This window comes from Phocoena sinus, chromosome 3, assembly GCF_008692025.1.
Source record: "Phocoena sinus isolate mPhoSin1 chromosome 3, mPhoSin1.pri, whole genome shotgun sequence".
In the NCBI taxonomy this organism is placed as follows: Eukaryota; Metazoa; Chordata; class Mammalia; order Artiodactyla; family Phocoenidae; genus Phocoena; species Phocoena sinus.
The window spans coordinates 23,831,101-23,855,762 of NC_045765.1; the positions used below are offsets into that span (position 1 = coordinate 23,831,101).

At 45.0% G+C, this 24,662-nt stretch overlaps 1 long non-coding RNA gene across 1 annotated transcript in view; it reads right to left on the reverse strand.

The window, feature by feature from the left end:
* Positions 1–24,662, reverse strand: part of LOC116751339 — a 140,140-nt gene that overhangs the window by 87,304 nt on the left and 28,174 nt on the right. Inside the window, exon 4 of the long non-coding RNA XR_004349233.1 lies at positions 838–1,022. This is a non-coding gene — a long non-coding RNA (uncharacterized LOC116751339). The remainder of the gene's footprint in view (positions 1–837; positions 1,023–24,662) is intronic.

The window sequence follows — 24,662 nt, forward strand, 5'->3', positions numbered from 1 at the left end:
GTCCTGGGTCCCCCGCTTTGCAGGACTCAGGCACTCAGCTTTTCTTTCGCTCCTCAGTGCGCCCGATGTCCTGCCGATAAATTCCCAGAGAGTTTCCGTTGCTTGCAGCTGAAGAACCTGGCCCAATACCCTGAGCAAAACAACCTCAGCAAATTCCTACTTACCTTTCCTTTAACTGGACTTCAAATCTGAAAGCGACCTGAAAGCTTCCCTGACAGCCTAAACCTCCGAGTTTTGCACAAAAAGGTTACTGAGGCCACACAGACAGTGTCCTTCAGTTCACTAGTGACGGTCAGGTTTCCCAGCTGCCTGTGTGTCCTGAGCAGATTTCCAAACAACTTCCATTTTCCACTTAGATACAACCTAAACTGCCCCGGGTAAAAGGTCTGAATTATGACTGTTTTTCCTCCCCTCCTGTGCCAATACTGGTCCTCCACCACCACTTATCAAATGCTGCACGAGAGTGCGGGCATCCTTTAAATACTCCAGGGAGCCTTTGCATACCCCCCAAATGTTCACAGCCTGCCACTCAGCACAGCCTTTCGGCTCCATGTTCTGAAGGCTCCTGCATTCGGTAAGGAGCTCCAAGTTCTCGGGTTCTGGTTAGCGGCTCACCAGGGATCGCCACACCAAGCACGTTCTATTCTGAGTGTGGCCCCAGTATGTTTCATTTCATCAGCAAAGCACGAGTTTATTCTGGAGAGAGATGTTTTGGACACATTCATAGTAGCCAACGAGCAGTACTTCCTTATATGCAGAACACAAAATCGTCACATAAAAATCTGACCTAACTGCCAGTGTGGGGTTTAAAATAAACAAACTCACCCCGAAAATTACCTCTCTGGGCTGGCCAATTTTGCACCTCAGAATCACAGGCTGCAACAGTGGTACGGAGTCTGTAAAAATCAGACTGCGGTGATCTTTGCTTCTTCACCGGAGCGACTGGGGACCAAAGCTTCCATTTTTCTCTGTTGAGCCGGAGGTCTTCACCGGTCGCTGGGCATACACTTCAAATCTGCGCCCTTTGAAAAAGCAATGACAGAGGAGAGTTGGCCCAAGTTCTTCCCTGCAGTGCTGCGCAGGACTTTCCCAGCAAGGGCAGGAAGGGAACCCAGACTTGCCTACGTTCTCCAAGGGAGTCGAGAAGCATGCTGCCCTGCCCATACCCAGCTGGTCAGCCCTGTGCCTTCTCTCTCACTTTCCCTCTGCTCTGCACATTCTTTGTTTCCTTCCTCATTTCAGGAAGCATTCTCCAAACCCCACCTACCTCTCCACCTCCCAACCTGAATGAGGTGCCTGCAGCCCAGCCCACCCCGCTGTGCTCCCCTCTGTAATAGAACTCCATCACGCGGCTCTTTCAGTGTCCATTCATGGTCCTGCTCCCCCACTGGATGACTGTGAGTTCCTCGAGAGCAAGGAGCGTATCTGTGTCCATGTCCCCAGTCCCCAGCAGGTGCTCAATGAACAGAACAGAGCTAAAGACACAGAAGCACCACAGACTCAATGATGATCACAGCTCCTGGCCCCAGGAGGAAGCAGCTCTGTCGATGGGTCACGCAGCTCTGCCTGAGCCAGACCCACCATGCCCAGGGAAGAGATGGCCTGGCCTCGCCATCCATAGCTCTCCACACGGCCAGCATCCCCAAAGTATTAGGATGAGTGGGACCCCCAAGAGGCTGCGAGAGTAGCATCTGAGATGAAGGCATCCAGAACTAGGCAGCTAGCTGGGTTCAAATTCTGCCTCCACTACCCAATAGCTGTACGAACATGGGCAAGTTAGCCACTAGATGCCTTGATTTCCTTGTCTGAAAAGCGGGATAATTATAATACACCATCACAGGATTATTCCAAAGATAGGTGAGTTAATCTCACTAAAACACTTTGTGCCTTAACTACGTATTCGTTTTTTTGTTTGTTTGTTTTTGCAGCACGCGGGCCTCTCACTGTTGTGGCCTCTCCCGCTGCGGAGCACAGGCTCCGGACGCGCAGGCTCAGCGGCCATGGCTCATGGGCCCAGCCGCTCCGCGGCATGTGGGATCTTCCCGGACTGGGGCACGAATCCGCGTCCCCTGCATCGGCGGGCAGACTCTCAACCACTGCGCCACCAGGGAAGCCCGTATTAGTTATTTTTATTAGGGTATAATTTACATATGATTGTATAAGTTTAAGGTATACGATGTGTTGATTTCATACATTTATATATTGCGGTATGATTATCACCATAGCTTTAGCTAACACCTCTGTCACATGACATAATTAACGATCCTCTTTTGTGGTGAGAACATTTAAAATCCAGTCTGTTAGCAATTTTGAAGTACTGTATATAAAACAGTATTGCTAACTATAGTCACTATACCTAAAATGGTTTAGGCGGTACCAGACATAGCCTTAAAAAACATTCAATCAAGGGATTAATTCGTTCTCAATTCTCTTTCAAACTTTCTGATTATTTCAAGGAAAAAGTAGCAGTTTAACACATCTCTAAAACTTGCTGTTCTCACTTTCAACAAGGAGAAAGAAGCCCTCCAGCTCAAGTCTCTGGCAGATCTAACGGAAATGCATAAAGTGATTTTGCTTTTTTTGTATTATTTTTATGGTTTCATGGCAGTTGAGTACAGTCGACCCTCAGCATCCACGGGTTCCGCGTCTGCAGATTAACCAGCCAGGGATGGATGGGTGAATACACAAATGCAGAGCCCACGGATACAGAGGGCTGACTGTACTACATCATTTTATAAAGGGACTTGAGCATCCTTGGATTTTGGTATCCATGGGGGTCCTGGAACCAATCCCCCACAGATATGAGGGGCAACTGCAGTTGCAAACATACTACGGCAAAAATCATGAAAGTGAGATCCAAATGCCTCAGGTGTGGAAAATACAGATATACACTAAGGGATGCCTGGAAGTAGAGATCCCCCTAGTGTGTGCTGTGCCCAGAGAACACTCAGGAAGCTGACCAGTGGCAAAGCCCTGCCTCCAGAGGAAGCCAGGACCTCAAAGTGCCCCCGAGATAGAGCACAGTACAAGATGGCAGACACGGCTGAACTTAGAGGTGAGCCTCCTGCTCATGGGCCTGGGCGGAGGTCAGCAGTGGGTGGAACGGTTCAAGAGGCTCTGTGAAAGAGGGTGGACCAGACAGGCAGCATCCTACATACACCAGGAGTCTCACGAGAGAGAAGCAGACTTCACTTATGACCAAGTGAGGGTCAGGCAAATGCCTGATGCACTTCCTTGGAATCTGGTGTCTCCTGCATTCCCTGCCATCCATGCAACTGAGGGCAATAGCTGGCAGGAAGCAGTTTCAGGTAGTAAAGACACCCACTGGGCCTTTCCAAGCAGCGTCGCAAAACAACTCGATGGCATCTCTGGGCAAATGGGATATTCAACTCAATCTATGATCCCATGATTTTCTTTGCGTTTTTGGCTCATCCGTTTGTGATGTTCATTGGAGGGGCACATAGGTGAAGAGGTCTAGCTTGCTTTTCAAACCAGTTGTGTTCCTTCTCCCTGTGACTCGTAGGCCAGGCTCACCCACAGACAGAGACTGCCTTCTCACTGTCCTCTGGCCAGCTGGCCACCAAAACCATGCCCTGGACATGCATGGGGAGGGCGTGCAGGGGACTCCCTATGCCTCCTCCCTTAACCAGCACAAATGACAAGACACAGGCCAGCTCTCCAGGAGCTCTTGGGCGAGAGAGTTATAAGAATAACTCACTCTAAAACCTAACAGCTACCACTTCTGAGGGACCTGCCCCGTGCCAGGCACATTATTGCATCCTCACGAGAAACTCCCCATCGTGCACATGAGGGAACTCAGAGAGGGGAAGTGGTGAGCAGCCAGGGTGTGACACAGCCTGTTTTGTGGACCCAGGTCTCTGTGCCTCAAAGGCCACAGTCTTGCCATCCCACTGCCCCCCTCCCCAGCCTCACAAGAAAATGGGTGTCGTGATGGTGCCATCCAGAGTGTTGGGAGATCACGGATTTAATTCTGCTTAGGGCAACGAGAGAAGCCCCCCAGAGAAGGTGATATTTGAGCTGAGATCTTAAGGAAATCTATTTTAAGACAGTCAGGGGATGTCTTTCTGAGGATGTGACATTTTTGCTGAGCAAGAATGATGAGGTGATGGTGCTATTCATATAAAGTAAGAGTGAGGGTTCCAGGCAGAAAGAATGGTATGTGCAAAGGCCCTGAGGCTAGAAAGGGAATTGTATGTTCATGGAACTGAAAGATAAGAATGTTTGGAAACAAGTGAGTCCAAGGAAAAGCATTGCTCAAAAGGAAGCTGGGGAGAGAGGCCAGAGCCAGATGGTGCAGGTTCTATTCTAAGTGCAGTGGGAGGTTCCTGATGGATTTTCGGCTTGGAAGTTATATAATCCAATTTACCCTCTAAGATTAGGGCTCAGTTCCCTCATCGGTAAAATGGGGGTAAATAAGAGAATGCACAGAGAAATGCAAATCAAAACTACAATGAGGTACCACCTCACACCGGTCAGAATGGCCATTATTAAAAACTCTACAGGGCCTCCCTGGTGGCACAGTGGTTAAGAATACGCCTGCCAATGCAGGGGACACAGGTTCGAGCCCTGGTCCGGGAAGATCCCACATGCCACTGAGCAGCCAAACCTGTGCACCACAACTACTAAGCCTGTGCTCCAGAGCCCGCGAGCCACAACTACTGAGCCCACGTGCCACAACTACTGAAGCCCACATGCCTAGAGCCCGTGTTCCGCAACAAGAGAAGTCCCCGCTCGCCGCAACTAGGGAGAAGCCCGCGTGCAGCAACAAAGACCCAACGCAGCAAAAAATAAATAAATAAATTTATAAAAAATAAAAACTCTACAAATAACAAATGCTGGAAACAGTGTGGAGAAAAGGGAACCCTCCTACACTGTTGGTGGGAATGTAAATTGGTGTAGCCACTATGGAAAACAGTATGGAGGTTCCTCAAAAGACTATGATCCAGCAATCCCACTCCTGGGCATATATCTGGAGAAAACTGTAGTCAAAAAGATACATGCATCCTTATGTTCACAGCAGCACTATTCACCTGAATGAATAGTGACATGGAAACAACCTAAATGTCCATAGACAGATAAATGGATAAAGAAGATGTACTATATACATATACAGTGGAATATTACTCAGCCATGAAAAAGAATGAAATAATGCCATTTGCAGCAACATGGATGGACCTAGAGATTATCATCCTAAGTGAAGTAAGTCAGAAAGAGAAAGACAAATGCCATATGATATCACTTATAGGTGGAATCTAAAATATGACACAAATGAACATATCTGTGGAACAGACTCACAGACATAGACTTGTGCTTGCCAAGGGGGAAGGGGGTGGCGGAGAGATGGACTGGGAGTTTGGGGTTAGCAGATGCAAGCTATTATATACAGAATAGATAAGCTATTGTATACAGAATCCTACTGTATAGCACAGGGAACTATATACAATATCCTGTGATAAACCATAATAGAAAAGAATATGAAAAAATACGTATGCATATGTATAACTGAATCACTTTGCTATATAGCAGAAATTAATACAACATTGTAATTCAACTATACTTGAATAAAACAAAATTTTAAAAAAATAAGAGAATGCATTTTTTAAAAAGTACCCTGCTTGGTCAGAGGATGGATTGAAGATGTTCTGAAATGTAAGCTTGCATCAAAATCACCTGGGGTGCTTGTAAAACTCAAGACTTCTGGGGCCCACTCCCAGAGATTCTGATGCAATAGGTCTGGGGGAGGCCCAAGAATATGAATTGCTAACAAGTTCCCAGGTGTCGCTACTGCCGCTAGTCTGAGGACCCCACTTTGAGAACTCTTGGATTAGAGAGAACAATAAAGAAGTGGGAGGTGCAATTGGGATGCTGTTGCAATCATGAAGAGCTGGTGGAGTAAAATGATGTCAGTGAGATGTAGAAAAGTGGTCCAAAAGAGTTTTATCCTGGAGGTACCATGGACAAGACTAGCCAATAGATTGGCTGTTGGGGATGAGGGAAAAGGAGAAATCGGACATGAAACTCCTGGATCTCTGGATCTCTGCTTGAGCAACTTGGCAATGATAGTGGCAGAAACTGAAACGGGGAACCCTTAAGGATGGGTGAATTTGGAAATAAGGGCTGGGACCTTCTAACTTTGAGATCTATGCAATCCCAAAATGGTAATGTCAAGCAGGCTGGAGGAGCCTTCATGAAGACAGCAGTCATATTTATCTTGCTTTCCATTTTATCCCAAGATCTGAGTCCAGGGCCTCCTGGTACATAATAAATATTCAGGAAACCTATGTTAAAGGTTGAAGAAGAAATGGAGGCTGAGGAGCTAGGGTAACCAAAGGCACTTGGGGCACCAAATGCTGCCATGCTGGAGGAGGCTGTGAACAGTCACTCTTGAGGCTTCACCACTGGACCAGTGGTACCACCAGCTCCATCACTTCCTGACCTTGGCATGCATGATGAAGCAGGAGGTTGGGGGATAGAACAAAAGACAGAAATGAGCTCCCCAGTTCACTGTGGGGCTCTTCCTTTAGAAGTCAGAGATGTCACATTTGAGCCTTTCTTGCGTGGGTTTTGAGACGGAAAGGTTTGAACTGTGAGCTTAATGAGCGTGAAGGCCAGAGGAATCTAGCTAACATGGGTTTTTTTATAAAATAAATCATAGGAAAATCAAGCTGTACAACTCGGGGAAATGAGGAGGGAGGGATGGGGAGACGGGGAGAAGACAGAACAGGAAAAGTGGCTTGACCAAGACTATCTACCCACTAAGGGTACAAGGGGCCAGCCTCCAGACCTTCACTCCCAGGCCAACCTCGACCCTGGGGTCCTCACCACATTTCAAGCAGGGATGATGGACCCTCGGCCTCCCCACTTACCAAGTTGTAAATTAAAAGGCTGTAATTCCAGCCAGGGGTTCTGGTGACATCATAAACCACAGAACCACAAGCTCAATTCACCAGAAGCCCCAAGATGGAATTACACCCTTTTTTCCTAATCCAGGCAGCTCTGGTCACTGCCATTTTTTTTCATGATATAATAGAAGTGAGCGATATTTTAACCATTTGCACGTGGCCTTTCTCATCCAGCAGTTGAGACTCCTCTCCCTTCTCCTCTCTCCTTCTCCTCTCCCACCCCGCTGTGTGCCTTTCTCCTAAGGTTTTCCTAAAGGGACGTCCCCTGCTTTCCGAGGCTGCCCCTCCTCCAGGCCCACTCCCCTCCCCACTTTCCTCCACATCTCTTCTGCTTTTCTGTCTCCTCTTATGGCACCCTGACTTCTACCTTAAATCTGCTTTTCAAAAGAAGTGCAGTCGGGCTTCCCTGGGGGCGCAGTGGTTGAGAGTCCGTCTGCCGATGCAGGGGACACGGGTTCGTGCCCCTGTCCGGGAAGATCCCACATGCCGCGGAGCGACTGGGCCCGTGAGCCATGGCCGCTGAGCCTGCGCGTCTGGAGCCTGTGCTCCACAATGGGAGAGGCCACAACAGTGAGAGGCCCACGTACCGCAAAAAAAAAAAAAAAGTGCAGTCTCCTCTGGGTCCAGGACAAGATCCTGGAGAACAGACCTCAGACTGTGTCTGGAATACACTCCCCAAAGGAGCCTACACAGGAAGTCATGAATGAATCCAGGAAGCTTAAAGATGAATCTTCCTGAAAGCAAATGAATGTTTCCAATATCTGTTTGTTTGGGTTTGGATTTGAGTCCTAACTTTCGTAAAATTTTGCTTGACACAATGTATACCTGGGCATCACATTACCTTTACCCCTGCTTCCCCACCTTAAGCTTATGGTTGGTACTTAAGTTCCTATGGGAATCTCACGTAGAGGGAAAAACCACAACGAAGGGCAATAATAAAAGCCGTCATCTGGGGGGTGGGAAAGGGAAGGATTGGGAGTTTGGGATTAGCAGATGCAAACTATTATATATAAGATGGATAAACAACAAGGTTTATCCTACTGTATAGTGCAGGAAACTATATTCAACACCCTGTGATAAACCATAATGGAAAAGAATATAAAAAAAGAATGTATACATGTGTGTAACTGAATCCCTTTGCTGTACAGCAGAAACTAACACAACATTGTAAATCAACTATACAGCATTAAAAATAATAAAAAATGAAAAAGCAGTTATCACTTGATGAGTACCTATGTCTCAGATGCTTATCGTATTCTTCATCCCTTGCATAGAGATATTATTTTCCTCATTTTATGGAGGAGGGAACTGAGGCTCAGAAATGTGGAGTATTTTGCCCAGTCCGACAACTACTAAGTAAAGCCCTTGGATTTGACCCTAATCTGACTCAAAAGCCTCTGTATACATGCTCTCTCAGTATCCCCTCACATAAAATATTTTGAGAATAAGTGTTTCATGGGACTCTAAAAGGACTTTAACGATTGATCTTCATGTAACAGGATTTTTTTTTTTTAATTTCAGAAGGGGTGAAAATTCTACATTCTTTTAGGGTACAATCAGAATCAAAGAAACCCATTCCAAATGTTTTGCATATTTTTTAAAAACAACAAAGTAAATTATTTCAAAAAGATTATGACTTACCCCAAAGCAAAAACAAGCAAAAAAAAAAAAGCTTAATTCCACATTGACATAATTTGGCAGAAACGAGGTGGACCAGTGACTCTCTTTATAAGGTTTCGTCCACGAAACACCGACATTGGAGATGGCAGCTTTCAAAAGAGCTCATCTGCAGAGGTCTGTGCGCCCCGGCTGTGTGCACCATGCAGTGCAAACCCTGAGCATCTTGGAGATGGCCCGCAGTGGGCGGGGCAGGCCAGTTGGGCATCTTGGATGTCCTCCAATGGCAAGAGGGAGAGGAGGTGCAGAGAGTCCATGCTTCCGGGGTTAAAGGATTTCGGGACTTTATAAAAATATAATGATGTTACTGCTGAACAGAGGCTGCAGCTCACGCACTTCATAAAAGAAAAAGAAACACATTTGACGTCATTTCAGAACGCTAGCTTCAAACATTTGAGAACACAGCAGTCTTGGTTTTAGAAAAGTTGGACTAGAAGAGAAAAAAAGCGCTGGTTTTCTCTTCTTCAGAAAATGTACCTCTGCCTAAAGAAGAATGTGTTCGGATGGTTTAAGGAAGATGTGTGAGGCAGTGACCTAATTTTTTTTCCTCTAGCATCAGGGATAGTAAATAACATCTTCCCGGAGACTACAAATGGGGAAAGATCGTCAGCATATATTACATGAGGCTACCGTGTGGAAGTGAATGCCGCCGTGAACAAGCAGGCGCCTTGCTTCTCCAACTTCAAAGTGACATGACAAAATCTCCTGGTGATAGAGAACAATTTATTCACTCCCAGCAACAAACATTTAATTACCAAATTAAGCCCATAGCATTGTACTGCAGTATGGAAAATCATCATCATCTTCTAAATGTAGAAAGACAATGAATTTGAAAACATCATGTGGGTTTTCCTTACAGACTGAATGTCCAGGATCCCACTGGCTGTATTCACATACACAGACCTTCAGGCCAAGCCAGCCTGATCAACCGCAGAGAAAGCACCAAGAGTTCTGATAAGACAGTAGTTAAGAGTATGAGCTCTGGGGCCAGACTACCTAGGTCTAAACTTGGCTCTGTGATCTTGGGCTGTATAAGCCTCAGTTTTCTTGTCCGTAAAATGAGGATAAGAGTGCCCTAACTCATGGACTTGTTGGGAGGATTAAATGAAGCAATACACATAAAGTGCTTATAACAGTATGTAGTAAACACTCAATAATTGACAAATATCATGAGCCTTTTCTCCCCCATTATTATGCTTGTGTCGGCTAGAACTCTTGCCAGAGATAGAAAATCGGTCTCAAACTTAGCTTACTTAACTGAAAAGTCCAGGGGAGTACCAGCCTTGAGTACAGCTTGATCCTGGGACTCCAATGGTACTATCAGGCCCTGATCTCTCTCTCTCTCTCTCTCTCTCTCTCTCCATCTCATCTCTCCTTCCTCCAGTGTAGCTCCACTCTCAGACAAGCTCACCCCTCATGGTGGCAAGATGGCTGCAACAGCATCAGCCTGTATCCCTCCAGGTTTAAGTCCAGCAGGAAAGAATGTAGCTTATATCTCGGTAGATCCTGCACAAACTTGGGAATTCAATCTAACAACGCCAGTACAAATCATTGCTCATCATTTCCCTGATTACTGACAAGGTTGAGCACATTTCATTTTCATGGTATTTATATCATTAAAGGGTATTAAGATCATCATTTTACTGAAAACCTTCACGTTCATCATGCACGATATGAGAAGAGCATATATATTTACTTTAGGGGGTGTCCCGGATGTGCCAAAATTAGAGGCTCCTCCCCTTTGGGCACAAGACCTTCTCTCTGATGATCTGTCGGTCTCCTGAAGCATTCTGCTAAAAATAGTAACTTCGTGGTGGCCATACCCATGCTCAGCTCCATCTGAAAAACTGAAACCACAGCAATGCCCAAACCCCTTCATCTCACATACTCTTCACCCCCAAGTCCCCGCCTGACACCCTCTTGGCTCCTGGGGCTGCTAATTTCCTCCAAGCACCATGGAGAATGTCTGGCTTTAGTGGTTCCCATTCGTTTCGGCATCATCTGAGATCAAGTGCCTGCTCTTTTCGAAACACTTGAAAACTTGCCTCCTTGGCTGCCCAAATCCCTGTCTCTCAACAAGAAAAGTGCTGGGAGAGCTAACCTACTAACTTTCCTGCACAAATTTTCTGAACACCACAGTTCCAGGGGGTTCACTGTCTAACATTCCCCGGGAAGCTGGGGGCCAAAAATTCTCCCCACCAACACCCTTCATGCCCTTGGCTTTGCTCCCAAGCTATTTTTGGCCCAGGTAAGTCCTGCTCTCTTTAAGGACTTGACTCAAGTGTCACCTGAATCTCCAAAACCGGGGTTAGTCATTCTTGCCGGGCCATCTGGCTCACATCCAGAAGAGTGCTGGGCTCAGATTGTTGGCTTTCTCACCCACATTTTCCCCCACCTGCCTACAGCTAGCACAGCATCCAACAGAGTTTCAGCTCAGCACATGTTGGCTGAATGAGTCCCCACTTGAATGATGGGATATACGTCTACACCTGAGAACCTCATCATCGCCATGACCCCACTGAAGTGTGGTGTACATCCTCATGACTCATAGTAAGAAGCAAGGAAGCAGGATTGGGTTTTCCTACTCTTCTTGTTTTACCAAATTCTGTGCCACTGAACATGGCTCAGAATGGTATCACAGTGCCCTTATGGTGGTTGTAGGTCTGAAGAAGAAAATAAGTAGTTTGAGAAATCACTTCCTAAGTGCTTCCAACATGCAAAGAGCTGAAAGGAAAAGTGAGTATATATATCAGTCAGGTTAGGCTAGGTTTATCCACAGTAACAAACAATCCCTAAATCCCAGTAACTTTTAACAACAAAGGCTTGTTTCTTGCTCATGGTACACGTTCACTGTGGGTTAGCAAGAGTATCCAGGCTGATAGAGCAGCCAACCACCTCAAGTAAGGTTAGTCAACAACCAAGAAGGCATAAAAATATTTGCTGAGCAGCATTCATGAGGACCATAATAGGTAAGTTCTGGGCCTTGAGCTTTGTCTTTGTTGGAGGAGGAATAACATGTAAAGGAGGAATAAAAAGGGCATCAATCGTACAAAAGAGGAAAGAAAGGTGGGGGCAGGGGGAATGCTGGGGTAGAATGAACCGGCCTCAGGATCCCATGAATGCATGATTAACTCGCTGAGTCTAGAGCTATTGTTTGTTACGTGTGTAATATGTACCTGGTAAGCTCTTGCTCTAAGCTTTTGGATCAGTTAGGGTGCTCAGAAGGTTAGCAAGGAAATCCACTCTGGCCAAAGATGGGTGATAACAGAAGGCTCCAAGGGCTCTCACAGAACTGAAGGAAAAACAGATGAACTAGGTCTCCCAGTGGAAACCAGATCAGCTCCAGGGCTCTCGACGGCAAGACCAAACCACATCCTCATCAGCTCCAGCTGTGTCCCGTATTCACGTTGTGCAGGTGTCAGATTCCCTGCAGAGAAGCTATGTACGGCATGGCTAAGGTTCTGATGCACATCAGAGAGGGGAGGCCAGGGCTCTTTGACCGGCAACCCCACTAAGGCTGCATGCAATAGGGACGTCCCCCAGAGAGAAATCAAGGTGCTGCTTCTAGAACAAGGGGGAGTGATTGATGAAGGCTCAGGCAAAACAGATGTTCCTAAAAGCACTTTAAATCCAAAGGGATTCTCGCAACCATAACATGGGTATCACCCTCCTGCTGTTTACACACAAAGAAGCTGAGCCTTAGGGTGTAAGGAATGTCCCAACATCACACAGCTGGTAAGTGCATAGGCCCAACTCTTTGGGGGTCCCAGAGCCTGTACCTTTACCATTGTTATCTACTATCTCACACAGATTTGGTGGCCTTTTTGTTGGCATTTTTCATGAGGCATTAAAATGAGGAGAAGGAATATAAGATGATCACATTGCTACTAATCATGCAACCGTCACATCTGTAGAACACTTTACCGTCTACAAAGTGCTTTCACATATATGACTTCCTTGGTCTTAAACAGTGTGAGGTGGGCAGACCCTCTATCATCCATCCCATCTATTGGATGAAGATATGGGACTCAGATCAAATGATTGGCTGGGAGCTGGTGAGGGTGGGCCCAGCATTTCCAGGTCTCATTTTCAGTTGGAGGTGATGATCTGGGGCTTTCCTAGCAGGTGTGGGACTCAGTTTGCTGGTCTGCAGTGTGGGGCTGGCAAGTTGTGGTCCACTTGGAGCCAGAGGGCAGGATTGTGGTTGGAACTGACCAGGCACATGAGATGCATGGGAACTCAGAGCCTCTAAAGGAAGAGCTTGGTCTCTCAGCCTCAGCAGGGGGCTCTTGGGATAGTTCTCCATTGTCAAGTGTGTGTAGGTCTTACTTAGTGGTGTTAGTGGAATTGGGGAAGTGTAACTGTAAAGGAGCTTGGCTCCCAACCCTTCCTGCATCCCTAATACCTGACTTAGGAGGCCCCTAGCAAATGTTCCATGTTGTAAAATGTTAAGCTAATCATAGTGTTGGGGATGGCTGTAGAAGTGAGTTAAAAATAAAAGAATGGAGGAGCTATGGGTATTAAAGCTTCCCCGTCACTATCCTCAGCTTCCTGCCTCATGCAACCAGCCACTCCCGCTCCTTTGAAGCTTAGAGGCAGTACGATGTGGTGGTTTGGGTTGACCAGATGTCTCCAGAGTCCCATTATCTGGCTTCAAATCCCAGTCTCATCATTTTCTGTTCTGTGATTTTGGTAAGTTATTCATTTCTCTGAGCCCATTTCCCCATTAGTAAAACATACCCAATTTGTGGGCATAAAGATAAAGTGAGCTAATCCACAAAAAGTACCTAGTGTGGTGCTCAGCACATACGAGACTTTCGGAGGCATGCACATAAATAATAAATCAGAGAGACTGAGTGACTTGCCCAAAGGTAGACCAGCTAGGGAGTCGGGGAGTCAGGATCCAGACCCTGATCAGAGTCTCAATTCTGAATGCTTCTTCCCACCATGCCATGCTGCCTCTCAGAGCCATGCTACTTCTCACAGGGAATTGGAGATTCTGGTAGAAAGGGGTAAATTCGTGTCTTATTTCACTTGCCACTGAAGCACTCCCAGGACTCATCACCCTATCTTCAATGGACTTTTTACCTCCATGAGGTGCAAGCATGATCCTTAGTCTACATTTTTTTCCTTAAACTCACCCAGCCTTGCCGTGGTCAGATCTGCCCTGATCCCTTAAAGGGTGCTCTGTAGGCTTGGGAATAACATAGGGAATAGTGTTTTTATACAGCACCTGCCCACTTACATAGAGGAGAGAATTCTACCACAAAGAACCTCTAGCTTGACCCTGGCACAAACTTATTTGAACAATCAGAAGACACACTATCTCCCGCAACAGGGAGTCAAGAGATGGTGTGGGCTTCAGGTATGATATGATCAGGGCTCTATCTGAACTCCTCTGGCTCTCTGGGTTCAGCCTTCCTCCACACACTGACTCTGCACTTCAAGCTGGCTTCAGTCATTGTGGCATACTGCAGCCTGTAGTAAGTGCACTTGCTTACTTTTTATATCTAGGAAGAGAAAGAAGACTTTGTACCTCATTCCAGCTCAGGCCACATGCCCACCCTGATCCAATAACTGTTGCTGGGGCAATGCCATGTGATCATTGGACTGTATCCAAATTCCTGAACCAATTATTGACAATCAGCCTTAGGCCAATCAGGGCCTTGGGGCGGGGATGGACTCAGATTCTGTGGGACCCAGAGGCCTCAGGGGAGAAGTGGAAACCAGAAAACCAGGTTCTGTTGGGATGGAGAAAGAAAAAGTAGACGCTAAGTACTCAGTCAACAATGCCCATCCCACAAAGACAGTGGAGGGCAGGGGATGCACAGTAAGAAACTACTGTGCCTAGGATGCCAGGGGGAAAATCTCATAAAATGCCATATCTCAAGTCAAAACTCTAACATGAGATCACCACATTTAATTTAAGAAGAAAAGTGTCATAACAGCTGCTATTTATTGAGCAACGTCAGTTGAACATGGAGGTAGGTACTTTCCCTACATCATGTCATTTAATAATTTAATCCTCACAACAACCTTTAGAATTTGGAATTATCACTCCTATTTTATAGCTGAGGAAACAAAGCTCTGAGCAGTACTCTGACTTAAAGTCGTCACACAACTAGAACAACGAACTCAGATTTCTGTGTGCAAAAAGCTCCAGCACAACATCTTGTTTGTTATACTTCGAAAAACAAAAGTAGGATGTGTGAGTTAATTTCATGTGGCTCTCATACCATTGTCAAAAAGGAGGAAATAAATGACCTTCAGCCTCTGGGACCATGGGAAAAAACACTTAAAATTTAAAAATAAAGTGCGAAGTGGGACCAGAAGAATTGGGGGAATTAGTAGGAAGCCACCATGCATTCTTCTCCCTAAATATACAAAATTCTACTAAGATTTGGGGAAGGAAAGTGGGACCCCCCACTCCCCCCACCCAGGGCTAGCTTGTCATGTTTGGACATCACTATGAGAGTGACTTGAAGAGGTTGTTTTATGCTAACAGGGTCTTTGAAAAGGAGGTATCTTTTTGGCCCAGCTTGTCCGTCTTTCAGATGGGCATACGTATATACTTAAGTGAGTTTTATTTGTAAGGGGCACTTGACTGCACAGGTTACTTTGGGGTCAATAGGGCTATTATCCTGGGATAATAGCCATCTGGGGGGTCTTAATTGAGAAGGTGTCCCTGTGGCTGTCCCCACGGGCTGTTGGAGTCCATATCTACTTCACTGCCCCTGCAATGGGAGTTGAGGTGGATTGGCCTCCTCTGGCTGCTGTAACAAAGCACCACAAACTTAGTGGCTTAAAACAATGCAAACTTATTATCTAGCAGCTCTGGAAGTCAGAGGTCCAAAATGAGTCTGATGGGGCTAAAATCCAGGTGTCATCGAGCCTATTTCTTCTTGAGGCACTAGGGGAAAATATGTTTTCTTGTCTTTTCCAGCTTCTAGAGGCTGCCTGCATTCCTTGACTAGTGGCCCCTTCCTCCATCTTCAAAGCACATTACCTCAACATGTTTCCATTGTCACATCTCCTCTCTGCCTTTGACCCTCTTGCCTCCCTCTTAAGAGGACTCTTGTGTTTATATTGGATCCATCTTTATAGTCCAGGATAATCTTCCCATCTGAAGATCCTTAATCATACCTGCAAAGTCCCTCTTGCCATATAATGCAACATATTCACAGGTTTGGGGAATCGGGACATGGACATCTTTTTTTTTTGGAGGGGGTGGGCATTACCACATGAGGGACAAAAAAAGGCATCACCTTATGAAGCCATCATCCCCCACCAGTAAGGACTGAGAAAGACACTGTTTCTAATGGATCAGCTTAAAATGGAAACTAGCAAAAGAATATTCTGAACATCACTGCTCTCATTCGGGATTTTCAATTTTAGTTTGATAACCTTTAACAGAGAGAATTTTGAGACTGTACACACATATGCATATACAGCGACTGGGAAAATGAAGAAATTAGCTGGATGATTCAGAGTCCTAATATTTATTAGGCCTGATATTTCCAGATAAATCCCTCTCCCACTCAGATATTGTGAATTTGAATGACTATTTCCCCTTCCATGCCCAAACTCCATCTCTGTCTTTGTCATGTCTCTTTCTAACTGTGACTACTAAGAGGCTGGTCCCAGGGGACTCTGCAAGCAAACAGGGAGATGGGTGAGGTCAGGATATCTGGGAGGAGGGATGCCAGGGTGGGGAAATGGGAGGTTGGGAGGAGCATCTCCTGTGGGGTAGGGTTTCCCAGACATCAGGCATCCAGGTACCAATTTTTTTTTTTTTTTTTTTGCCGTACACGGGCCTCTCACTGTTGTGGCCTCTCCCGTTGCAGAGCACAGGCTCCGGACGTGCAGGCCCAGTGGCCATGGCTCACAGGCCCAGCCGCTCTGCGGCATGTGGGATCCGCCCGGACCAGGACACGAACCCGTGTGCCCTGCATCGGCAGGCGGACTCTCAACCACTGCGCCACCAGGGAAGCCCCCAAAGCGTCCAATATGGACATTTTGTCCCATATTGGTGTCCTACCTGTGCTACTCTTAAGTTAATATTTTTCTCAAATTGACTAACTTTTGGTGAAATAAGTTGTTTTATCTGATATTAATTCCATAAAAGGAAAAACAGAAAGAATGTAATAGAACAAAAAATTATCAAATATTATTAAAAAATTAATTGTTTAATCATTATTAAGATAAAAATATGTCCATAGGCTACCTAAAATATTCTTATTTGTCATACATATTAGAACTTTTCAAACTTTAACATGCATAAAAATTGCCCGAGGATCTTGTTAAAAGGCAGACTCTAATTCTGTCCAGTCTGGGATGAGATCTAAAATTCTGTATTTTTAAGCAACAAACGGTAACTCAAGTTTCAGAAGACTGAATCACACACTCATGGGACCCTGAAGCCTGTTCATTCCATCCCAGCATCCTCTCACCTCTACCTGTCTTCCCACCTCCATGCGATCAGTGTCGTTTCTATACCCCCCTACATTTTATTCCCCTACCTCCATCAAAGACAAGGCTGGAACTTAGCTACCATGGACATCAGGAGTGCTGTTTCCCCAGATATTTCCAGCTCTATCCCTCCAATACATGGTAGGATTGTACTTTCTGGTCCTCTAATGGTTAGGTGGGGCCTAGTTCCGGCCCATGAGTTGTGTGAGAGTGACATGTGTCATTTAATTTCTATTTCCCATCTGGGATGGTGACTGACCATAATGAAGATGGTGGCTGTTCTATCTGCCTAGGAGCCCTTGCCAATCCAACAATGAACATGTACCATGAACAAGAAATAAACTTTCGTTGTTAAAAACCACTGGGGGGCTTCCCTGGTGGCGCAGTGGTTGAGAGTCCGCCTGCCGATGCAGGGGACACGGGTTCGTGCCCCGGTCCGGGAAGACCCCACGTGCCGCGGAGCGGCTGGTACCGTGAGCCATGGCCGCTGAGCCTGCGCGTCCGGAGCCTGTGCTCCGCAACGGGAGAGGCCACAACGGTGAGAGGCCCACGTACGGCAAAAACAAAAAGAATGATTTAAACATCAAAATTTGACTTCCTCAAATATTTTTGTCAACATTGATCCTTTTTACAGTAAGATTCTGGATATCAAGGAATGCATCTGATGATGTGATTTTTTTAATTACACCAAAAAAATAAACATCTGACTCATACTTTATACATTCTAAGAGTTAGTGCACAGCTGCAATTATAAACTAAATTTGGTTAAGTGTATGGTACGTTTTTCCAAATTAAATGGGTGTGAATAGGAACTTCATTGAGGCCTCAACCTTGACCCTAATGATATGAACAAGAATTAATAAACTTATTGGCTTCTTGTGCTCCCTCTTCTGAGAAACATTTGTCTTTGCCCATGTTTCTACTTTCTTTTCTTATTGATTTGTAGGTGTTCCTTCTATACTCTTGATACTAATCTTTGGTGTGTGTATTGCAAACATCTTCTCCTACTAAGTTATCAGTTCAATTTATTGAAGGTCTCTTTTAATTAACAAAGCACATGTTTGCTTGTTTATGTGTTTGGTTTAGACTCAATAAGAAATATTAGCCCCTATTTTAAGCAGATTTACCTGAAAGGTTGTTTCCCAGTACCAATAACCTTCAGATTCGAGGACCTTCTGCAGTTCAAAATCACTCTTTCCTTCAGGTCAATGCAAGATACTGATACATTTTTACTCTGACTTTTTTCTTCAACATTCTAAATCAGCACTAGGAAACAAACCAATATTTTTCCTTGGGATGGGCCAGATTGGATAAACTTAACAAGATGCGTGTTTCCCTGACATGATATGGTCTGTCTTAAAATTGATAACTTCTGGCAAGGATCTGCATGTTACTTTAGGTTCCTTCTTGGAAATTAGAGAACACTCAGTTACATCAATATCACACTTAAAAATCATCAACAAAGTTAGCCATTTTCTAAGATATTTTTAAGAAACCAATCTTGTCATATTAGTTTCCAGTGTAGAAAATAGCATATTATCTTTATGAAAACTCTATGAGTACATTGGATTTCATTCACCTTCATGCACTCAAAGAATTTTTATTTCTCCATCTGGAAGAAAAACGAAGTTAGACCCTTACCTCATACCATATAAAAAATTAATTCTTAATAAAGTTCTGAATTAAAAATAAAATAATATCAGAGGAACATTTTTATAAAATCTGTAGGAGACCTTCCTAGTAAGCAGGCATAAAAATTATAAACTCCAGAAGAAAGAATAACCAGATCCACCCACATAATATTTTTAATTTTTTAAGGTATAAGCTTCTTAACCCAATTAAAAGTGAATAAGCAATAAGGACATTTAACCACCAAAAAAAAATAAGATAGATCCTGGATTGATTAATTTGGTTTTCATTATGTCATTGAGAGCCCAGGCTCTATGTTTTTTCACTCTGCAATCCTCAACTTTGGCTTTTGCCCTTGGGCTTGTCCCAAGATGCTACAGTTGCTGCAAGTGCTAAATCCTCCCTCAACAATGTCCAGATGGCAGAAGTACCCAGCACTCCTTGGGTCCCTTTCGAAGGATGTGAAACCATCCCTTAGATTTCCCTTCTCAGAAACCACCAGTAGACTTCCATCATTGGGGAAGTCTACACTTCCTGCCTCTCAGTGGCCATAATCCCATCCCAAACCTATGCCTAAAGCACAGAACTAGTAGGAGGAGTAGGGTTACCATAGTTGGCTTGAACTAACCAAAATTCGCCCTCTGGGACTGGGGAGAAGCCCATACCCTACTCCTAAAGCCCACCGCTACCCCATTAGCAAGGAAGAAGAGGAAAATTGTTGTTGGGTAAACAACCCACAGCACCTGCCATGGCTAATATAAAATCTCCTCCTCAAAGTAAACAAGTTTACTGAGTTAAGAATATGTGCCAAGTTGCCCTCTAGAAGCTCACAGTCTAGTGCAAGAGTTGGCAAACTTTTTCCGTAAAAGGCCAGATGATAAATATTTTAGTCTCTGAAGGTCATTTGTTCTCTTGCCCAACTACTCAGCTTTTCCACTGTAGCTCAAAACCAACCATAGATAGTGTGTAAACAAATGGACTGTGCTCCAATAAAACTTTATTTATAAAAGTGGTGGGCCAGATTTGACCCAAAGTCCTATAGTTTGTGAACCCCTGGTCTAGTGGAAAGATAAGTATGTAAACCAAAATCTCACAGTGGCCTGCAGACAAGTTTTGTTTGCCAAACCTTGGGTGTAAGCAAGATATTCACTTTCTAATTGACCATAGTCCCCACTATTCCCCATTGCCCCACACCACGGCACTCTCACATTTACTGTCATGACTCTTGATTAAAGGTAAATGTTGTTTCACCCAGAGTTCCAGGAAACACTCACTTGTTTGTTTATGGCATCTTTGGGGACAAATGTTTTTGTACATAAATTTCATTAACAAATACCATGCAATGAAAGCGTTTGTACCACTGTGATCTTTGGTATACTTTAGGACCACAGACGCATACACAATTTAACGGAATTATCTGGGCACCGATTTTTCTAGGCACACAGTCCAGAGAAGCCCCATGATAATCTTTTCTCGGGAGTGATCAACAGCCCTGAGTGGTCCCTGTTGACAAGTTCCGTGGTAACCCAATCCACATTCTGCTGACAAGCCACACTCCCGTGGTTTATGAGCTCAGTGGAATCCCTGAATAGAATTATACCCTTTTATTGAGTCCTGAACCATATATTATCATGAATACTAAACCAGTTCAAATGGTCCATCCCCTCTGCCTTAACATTAGACAAAGCCTTTAGCAATTACCCTTCTCTTTAAAGAATGTGTTTTCTTTGACACTGAATCCTACTGAAACCTGATGTGCCTGGGCCTTCTGCATTTACCTCCAGGCCCCACGTTAGGCTGCCCCCCAACCCCATCGTTGTCTGGGGTCATTTGGACAAAGTCATTGGAAAGCTAAGTGTCTCCCCTTTCCATAAAGAAAGGATTAGCAAGGAGATTTAAAAGCATGGGCTCAACTTCAGAGGGAATGGTTATAACCCTTACAAAGAGGAGCAGCTCTTTGTCACCTGACATCTTCAGGTGATGTCAAGCGCTTGAGAAGCATGCTTTCCAACCGCAAGGAGTCCAAGGCTCTCCAGAAGGTAGTCCTTTCTTTAGCGATTCTAAAAAAGGAGACGTGCTATTTATTTTCATTCATTCAAGAAATATCTATTCGGCATCTGCTGTGTGTCAGATACCGTGCCAGGCACTGAAGATGGAGCAGGAAATGGAAAAGATCCGAATGTGACAGTGACAAGTGATGTTGAGGAGTTGGAAGGAGATAATAACTAGATCACCAAGTTCACAATGTGAAAGTAACTCGTCGTAAGCAATATGACGGAAAAGAACAGGATGCTGTGTGTATGAACTCCCTGTGGCTGCTGTAACAAAGCACCACACACTGGGTGGCTGAAAACAACAGAAATGTATTCTCCCACAGTTCTAGAGGCTAGAAGTCCAAAATCAAGGAGTGGGCAGGGCCACACTCCCTCCAAAGGCTCTAGGGGAGAATCATCCTTGCTTCCTTCATCTCGTGGTGGTCCCACATGCTCCTTGGCTTGTGGCTGCATCCCTCCAATCTCTGCCTCCCTCTTCATGTGGCTGTCTCCTCTTCTCCCCATGACTTTCTCCTCTGTGTGTCTCTTAAAGAACACTTGTTGCTGGATTCAGGTCCCACGCAGATAGTCCAGGATGATCTCATTTTGAGATCCTTAATTACATTTACAAAGACCCTTTCTCAAAATAAGGTCACATTCACAAGTTCCAGGGGGCCTGTGGAACCTGGAACTTGGGAGTCACCTTTCAATCTACTACACTATAAGAAATAATAATGGGGTAACTTATTTTAGATCAGAGGGTGGGGGGGTCACCTCTAAGGAGGTGAGATTTAAGAGAAGACTTGAAGGATGAGGAGAAACAAATCATGCAAAGTAGAGGAGAGTATGATATGGTATGATATTCCCATACCGTGCATGGGCATAAGAAGAAAGGCATTGCTGACTGAAGGCACAATCTATGCAAAGGCCCCCAAAGCTGCTGAGTTTACAGCCCTCCAGAAACTGAAAGACCAGTAGGGCCAGAGCAGAGAGCAGAGTAAGTAAAATGGCCTGAGATGTCCTGGGAGGGGTGGGCAGAGACCTAGCCTGAAGCCACAGTAAGGAGATGGGATTTTACTTCAAGTGCAAGGGAGAGCCATTGAAGATCTTTAAGCATAAGAATAGCATGATTAAATTTACATTTCATCTTGAAGATATTTTCAAATAGCACAGCTGGCCTCAGTTTAAATTGGGAGTTATTATTTTTACTGGAGTCTTGGCAATAACAAATGCATAGTATTTTATCATTTACACCACTAGATGCATTAACTCATTTAATTTTAAAATGCATGTAACCCAAATACAAACCAGGGCGTCATGTGGTCCAGTGTCTGATATCCCATTTCAGGAAGTGCAGTTTAGAGACCAGAAATAATCAGAATTCTAATCTTTGCTGGCATCTCTTCTAGAACATCAAAGGGGATCTAATTCATAATCCATACCAACACTTAATCAAACACTCTTTCCCCATTTCTCTCCTTCACATCTCTGATCTCTTCTAACTCACAGTTTCCTCAGAAACCTCCCTCCTCATGCCCAGTCTTGACTAATTCCCCATCAAAGTCTCTCCCAAAATCCTAACCTAAGGCTCTTGGCTTATTCACCTCCTAAACCCAGCAGACAGACCCACAGCCTCCCTTAGCAGAGAGAGGCAGAATCCGAGCACCAGGGACAGACTCCAAAATCCACTCTCTCTCTCTCTCTCTCTCTCTCTCTCTCTCTCTCTCTCTCTCTGAGGAGGTATTGGCAGTAGGAATATAAATATAATTTAATGTCTTTTTTCTCTTCACATACCAATTTAAAAATTTTTAACTGTAACCTCCACGAGGGCAGAAACGACATGTTACACATTTTGCAGCCCTTACACTGTAGAGCTGACCTCTTTGCACAAAGGACACACAGATGCATAACAGGAGCTTGCCTGAGACCCTGAATCCTTGCTCTGTGATCAAGCATTCTTCCCACATCATCTGTAAAGTTCCTGAGCTGAAACTGTCTGGTCTTAATTAAGCTTTGGCGGCATCTGTCATGAGTGACTGGTGACATTTTTCCATCCACTCATCACTCCTAAAAATGGACTTGTCCCTGCTTAAGGAGGAATCAACAGACCAAGGCGGCCTAGAGCATAGGTGAGCGAGGGTACAGGGGTCATCCAGGGAGGATATGTGCAGGGGGGGAGAGAGAGGCAGCTGCCACACTGGGCACCCTGCTCCCAATGGCAGGCAGTGTGGACAGCAAAATCCCCTTCCACCAGAAGCATGTTCTATCGGTGAGACACAATCCTAACAGGATAGCAGAGGATAGCAGAGAGAGATGATCTCCAGGAAAAGCTTGGAAAGGCCAAGAGGCTGTGTACTTCTCCATGGACTGCAGGCTCCTTCAGGGCAGGAGCTGTGCTTAATTCAACCCTGTACTTCCTGCCCCCTCTCCGAACTCCATCTCCTGGCTCCTAGGCCCCCAGAGCCTTGGACCCAGCACACTGTGAAGCTGGTGGTGTGGTTGGTTGCATGGTTCGTTAAATGAGCAACTAAAATCTCTAACAAGAGCCTTCCCAAGTGCTGAGACTTGACAAAGGCCATAAGGTCACATATGCCCCTACTCCCTTAAGCCATCCCCCAACTTCCCAGACTGAGAAAGAAGATTCCTGATTTCTTAGGATGCCAGTGTGGTATAATAGAATTATATATACAGTATTTGGTCTCTGTCCTGGCTGGCACAGAGCTCCTAAAACCCTTGGAATTTTCTGAGTGATGGGAATGTCTTTTGTTATTCCTAATGACTTCCTTTGACCTTACCTGAAATTATGCTAATGAGGTGACCTTTGGCAGACCCTCTAGATGGCTTCAGGATGGCAGCTGGATGCCAGAGAAATCGACCGCAGGAGTAGAGGGTTGGAAATTTCAGCCCCACCCAACCCTGCACAGACCTGACCTCTAGAGAGAGGAGAGGGGCTAGAGATTGAGCCCAGTCGACAATGGCCAATGATTTAATCAACCGTGCCTCTGTAATGAAACTGGGATAAAAACTGGAAACACGAGGCTGGGGGAGCTTTCAGGTTGGTGAACACACGGATGTGACAAGAGGTTGGCACCCCGGAGATGGCACAGAAGCTCTGTCTCCCTCCAACTTCGTCCTATGCATCTCTTCTATTTGGCTGTTCTGCTGTTCTTGAGTTTTATCCTTCATGATAAAACTATCATTGTAAGTACAGCACTTTCCTGAATTCTGGGTCATTCTAGCAAATTATGGAACCTGAGTGTGGATGGGGGTCGTAGAAACCCCCAATCTGTAGTTGGTCAGACAGAGTGCAGGTAGCCTGGGGTCCCCATTCACACCTGGCACCTGGAGTGGGGGCAGTCTTGTGGGACTGAGCCCTTAAGCATGAGGTCTGTGCTAACTCTGGGTAGTTAGTGTCAGAATTGAACTGAAATGTAGCACAACCGGTGGCAGAGAACGGAAGAAGTAGTAGTTATTGGAAAAATGAAACACACAGAGACCCCAAATATGCTCACCAGCTGTCAAAAGGTGCACATCCAAACCATCCATCAGAGAATCTTATTCGTGAAAATGTTCTCATTTTAAGCTTGTATGACCACTTTAACTGTATTCTTTCTAATGTTTTACAAACTTCACTTAAATCCCTCTTCAAATACAAACATTTTTAAGTACCCACTATGTATAATGGCCTTTAAACTTTTAAGCTCATATCACTCCTAAAAGAATTTCGATACCCTGTGTAGGCCCTTGCACATTTTCATCATAAATTTAAATAGTACGAAACATGCAATTCCCACTGTATTGTAAATACTGACATTTTATAAAATATAAAACTGTTACATCACTCTTATGTTTCCAATGGAATCCAAATGCCGTGCCAATTTGATACGCACCATCAGCTATTTGAAAAACGACATGAACAAACTCTTCTTTA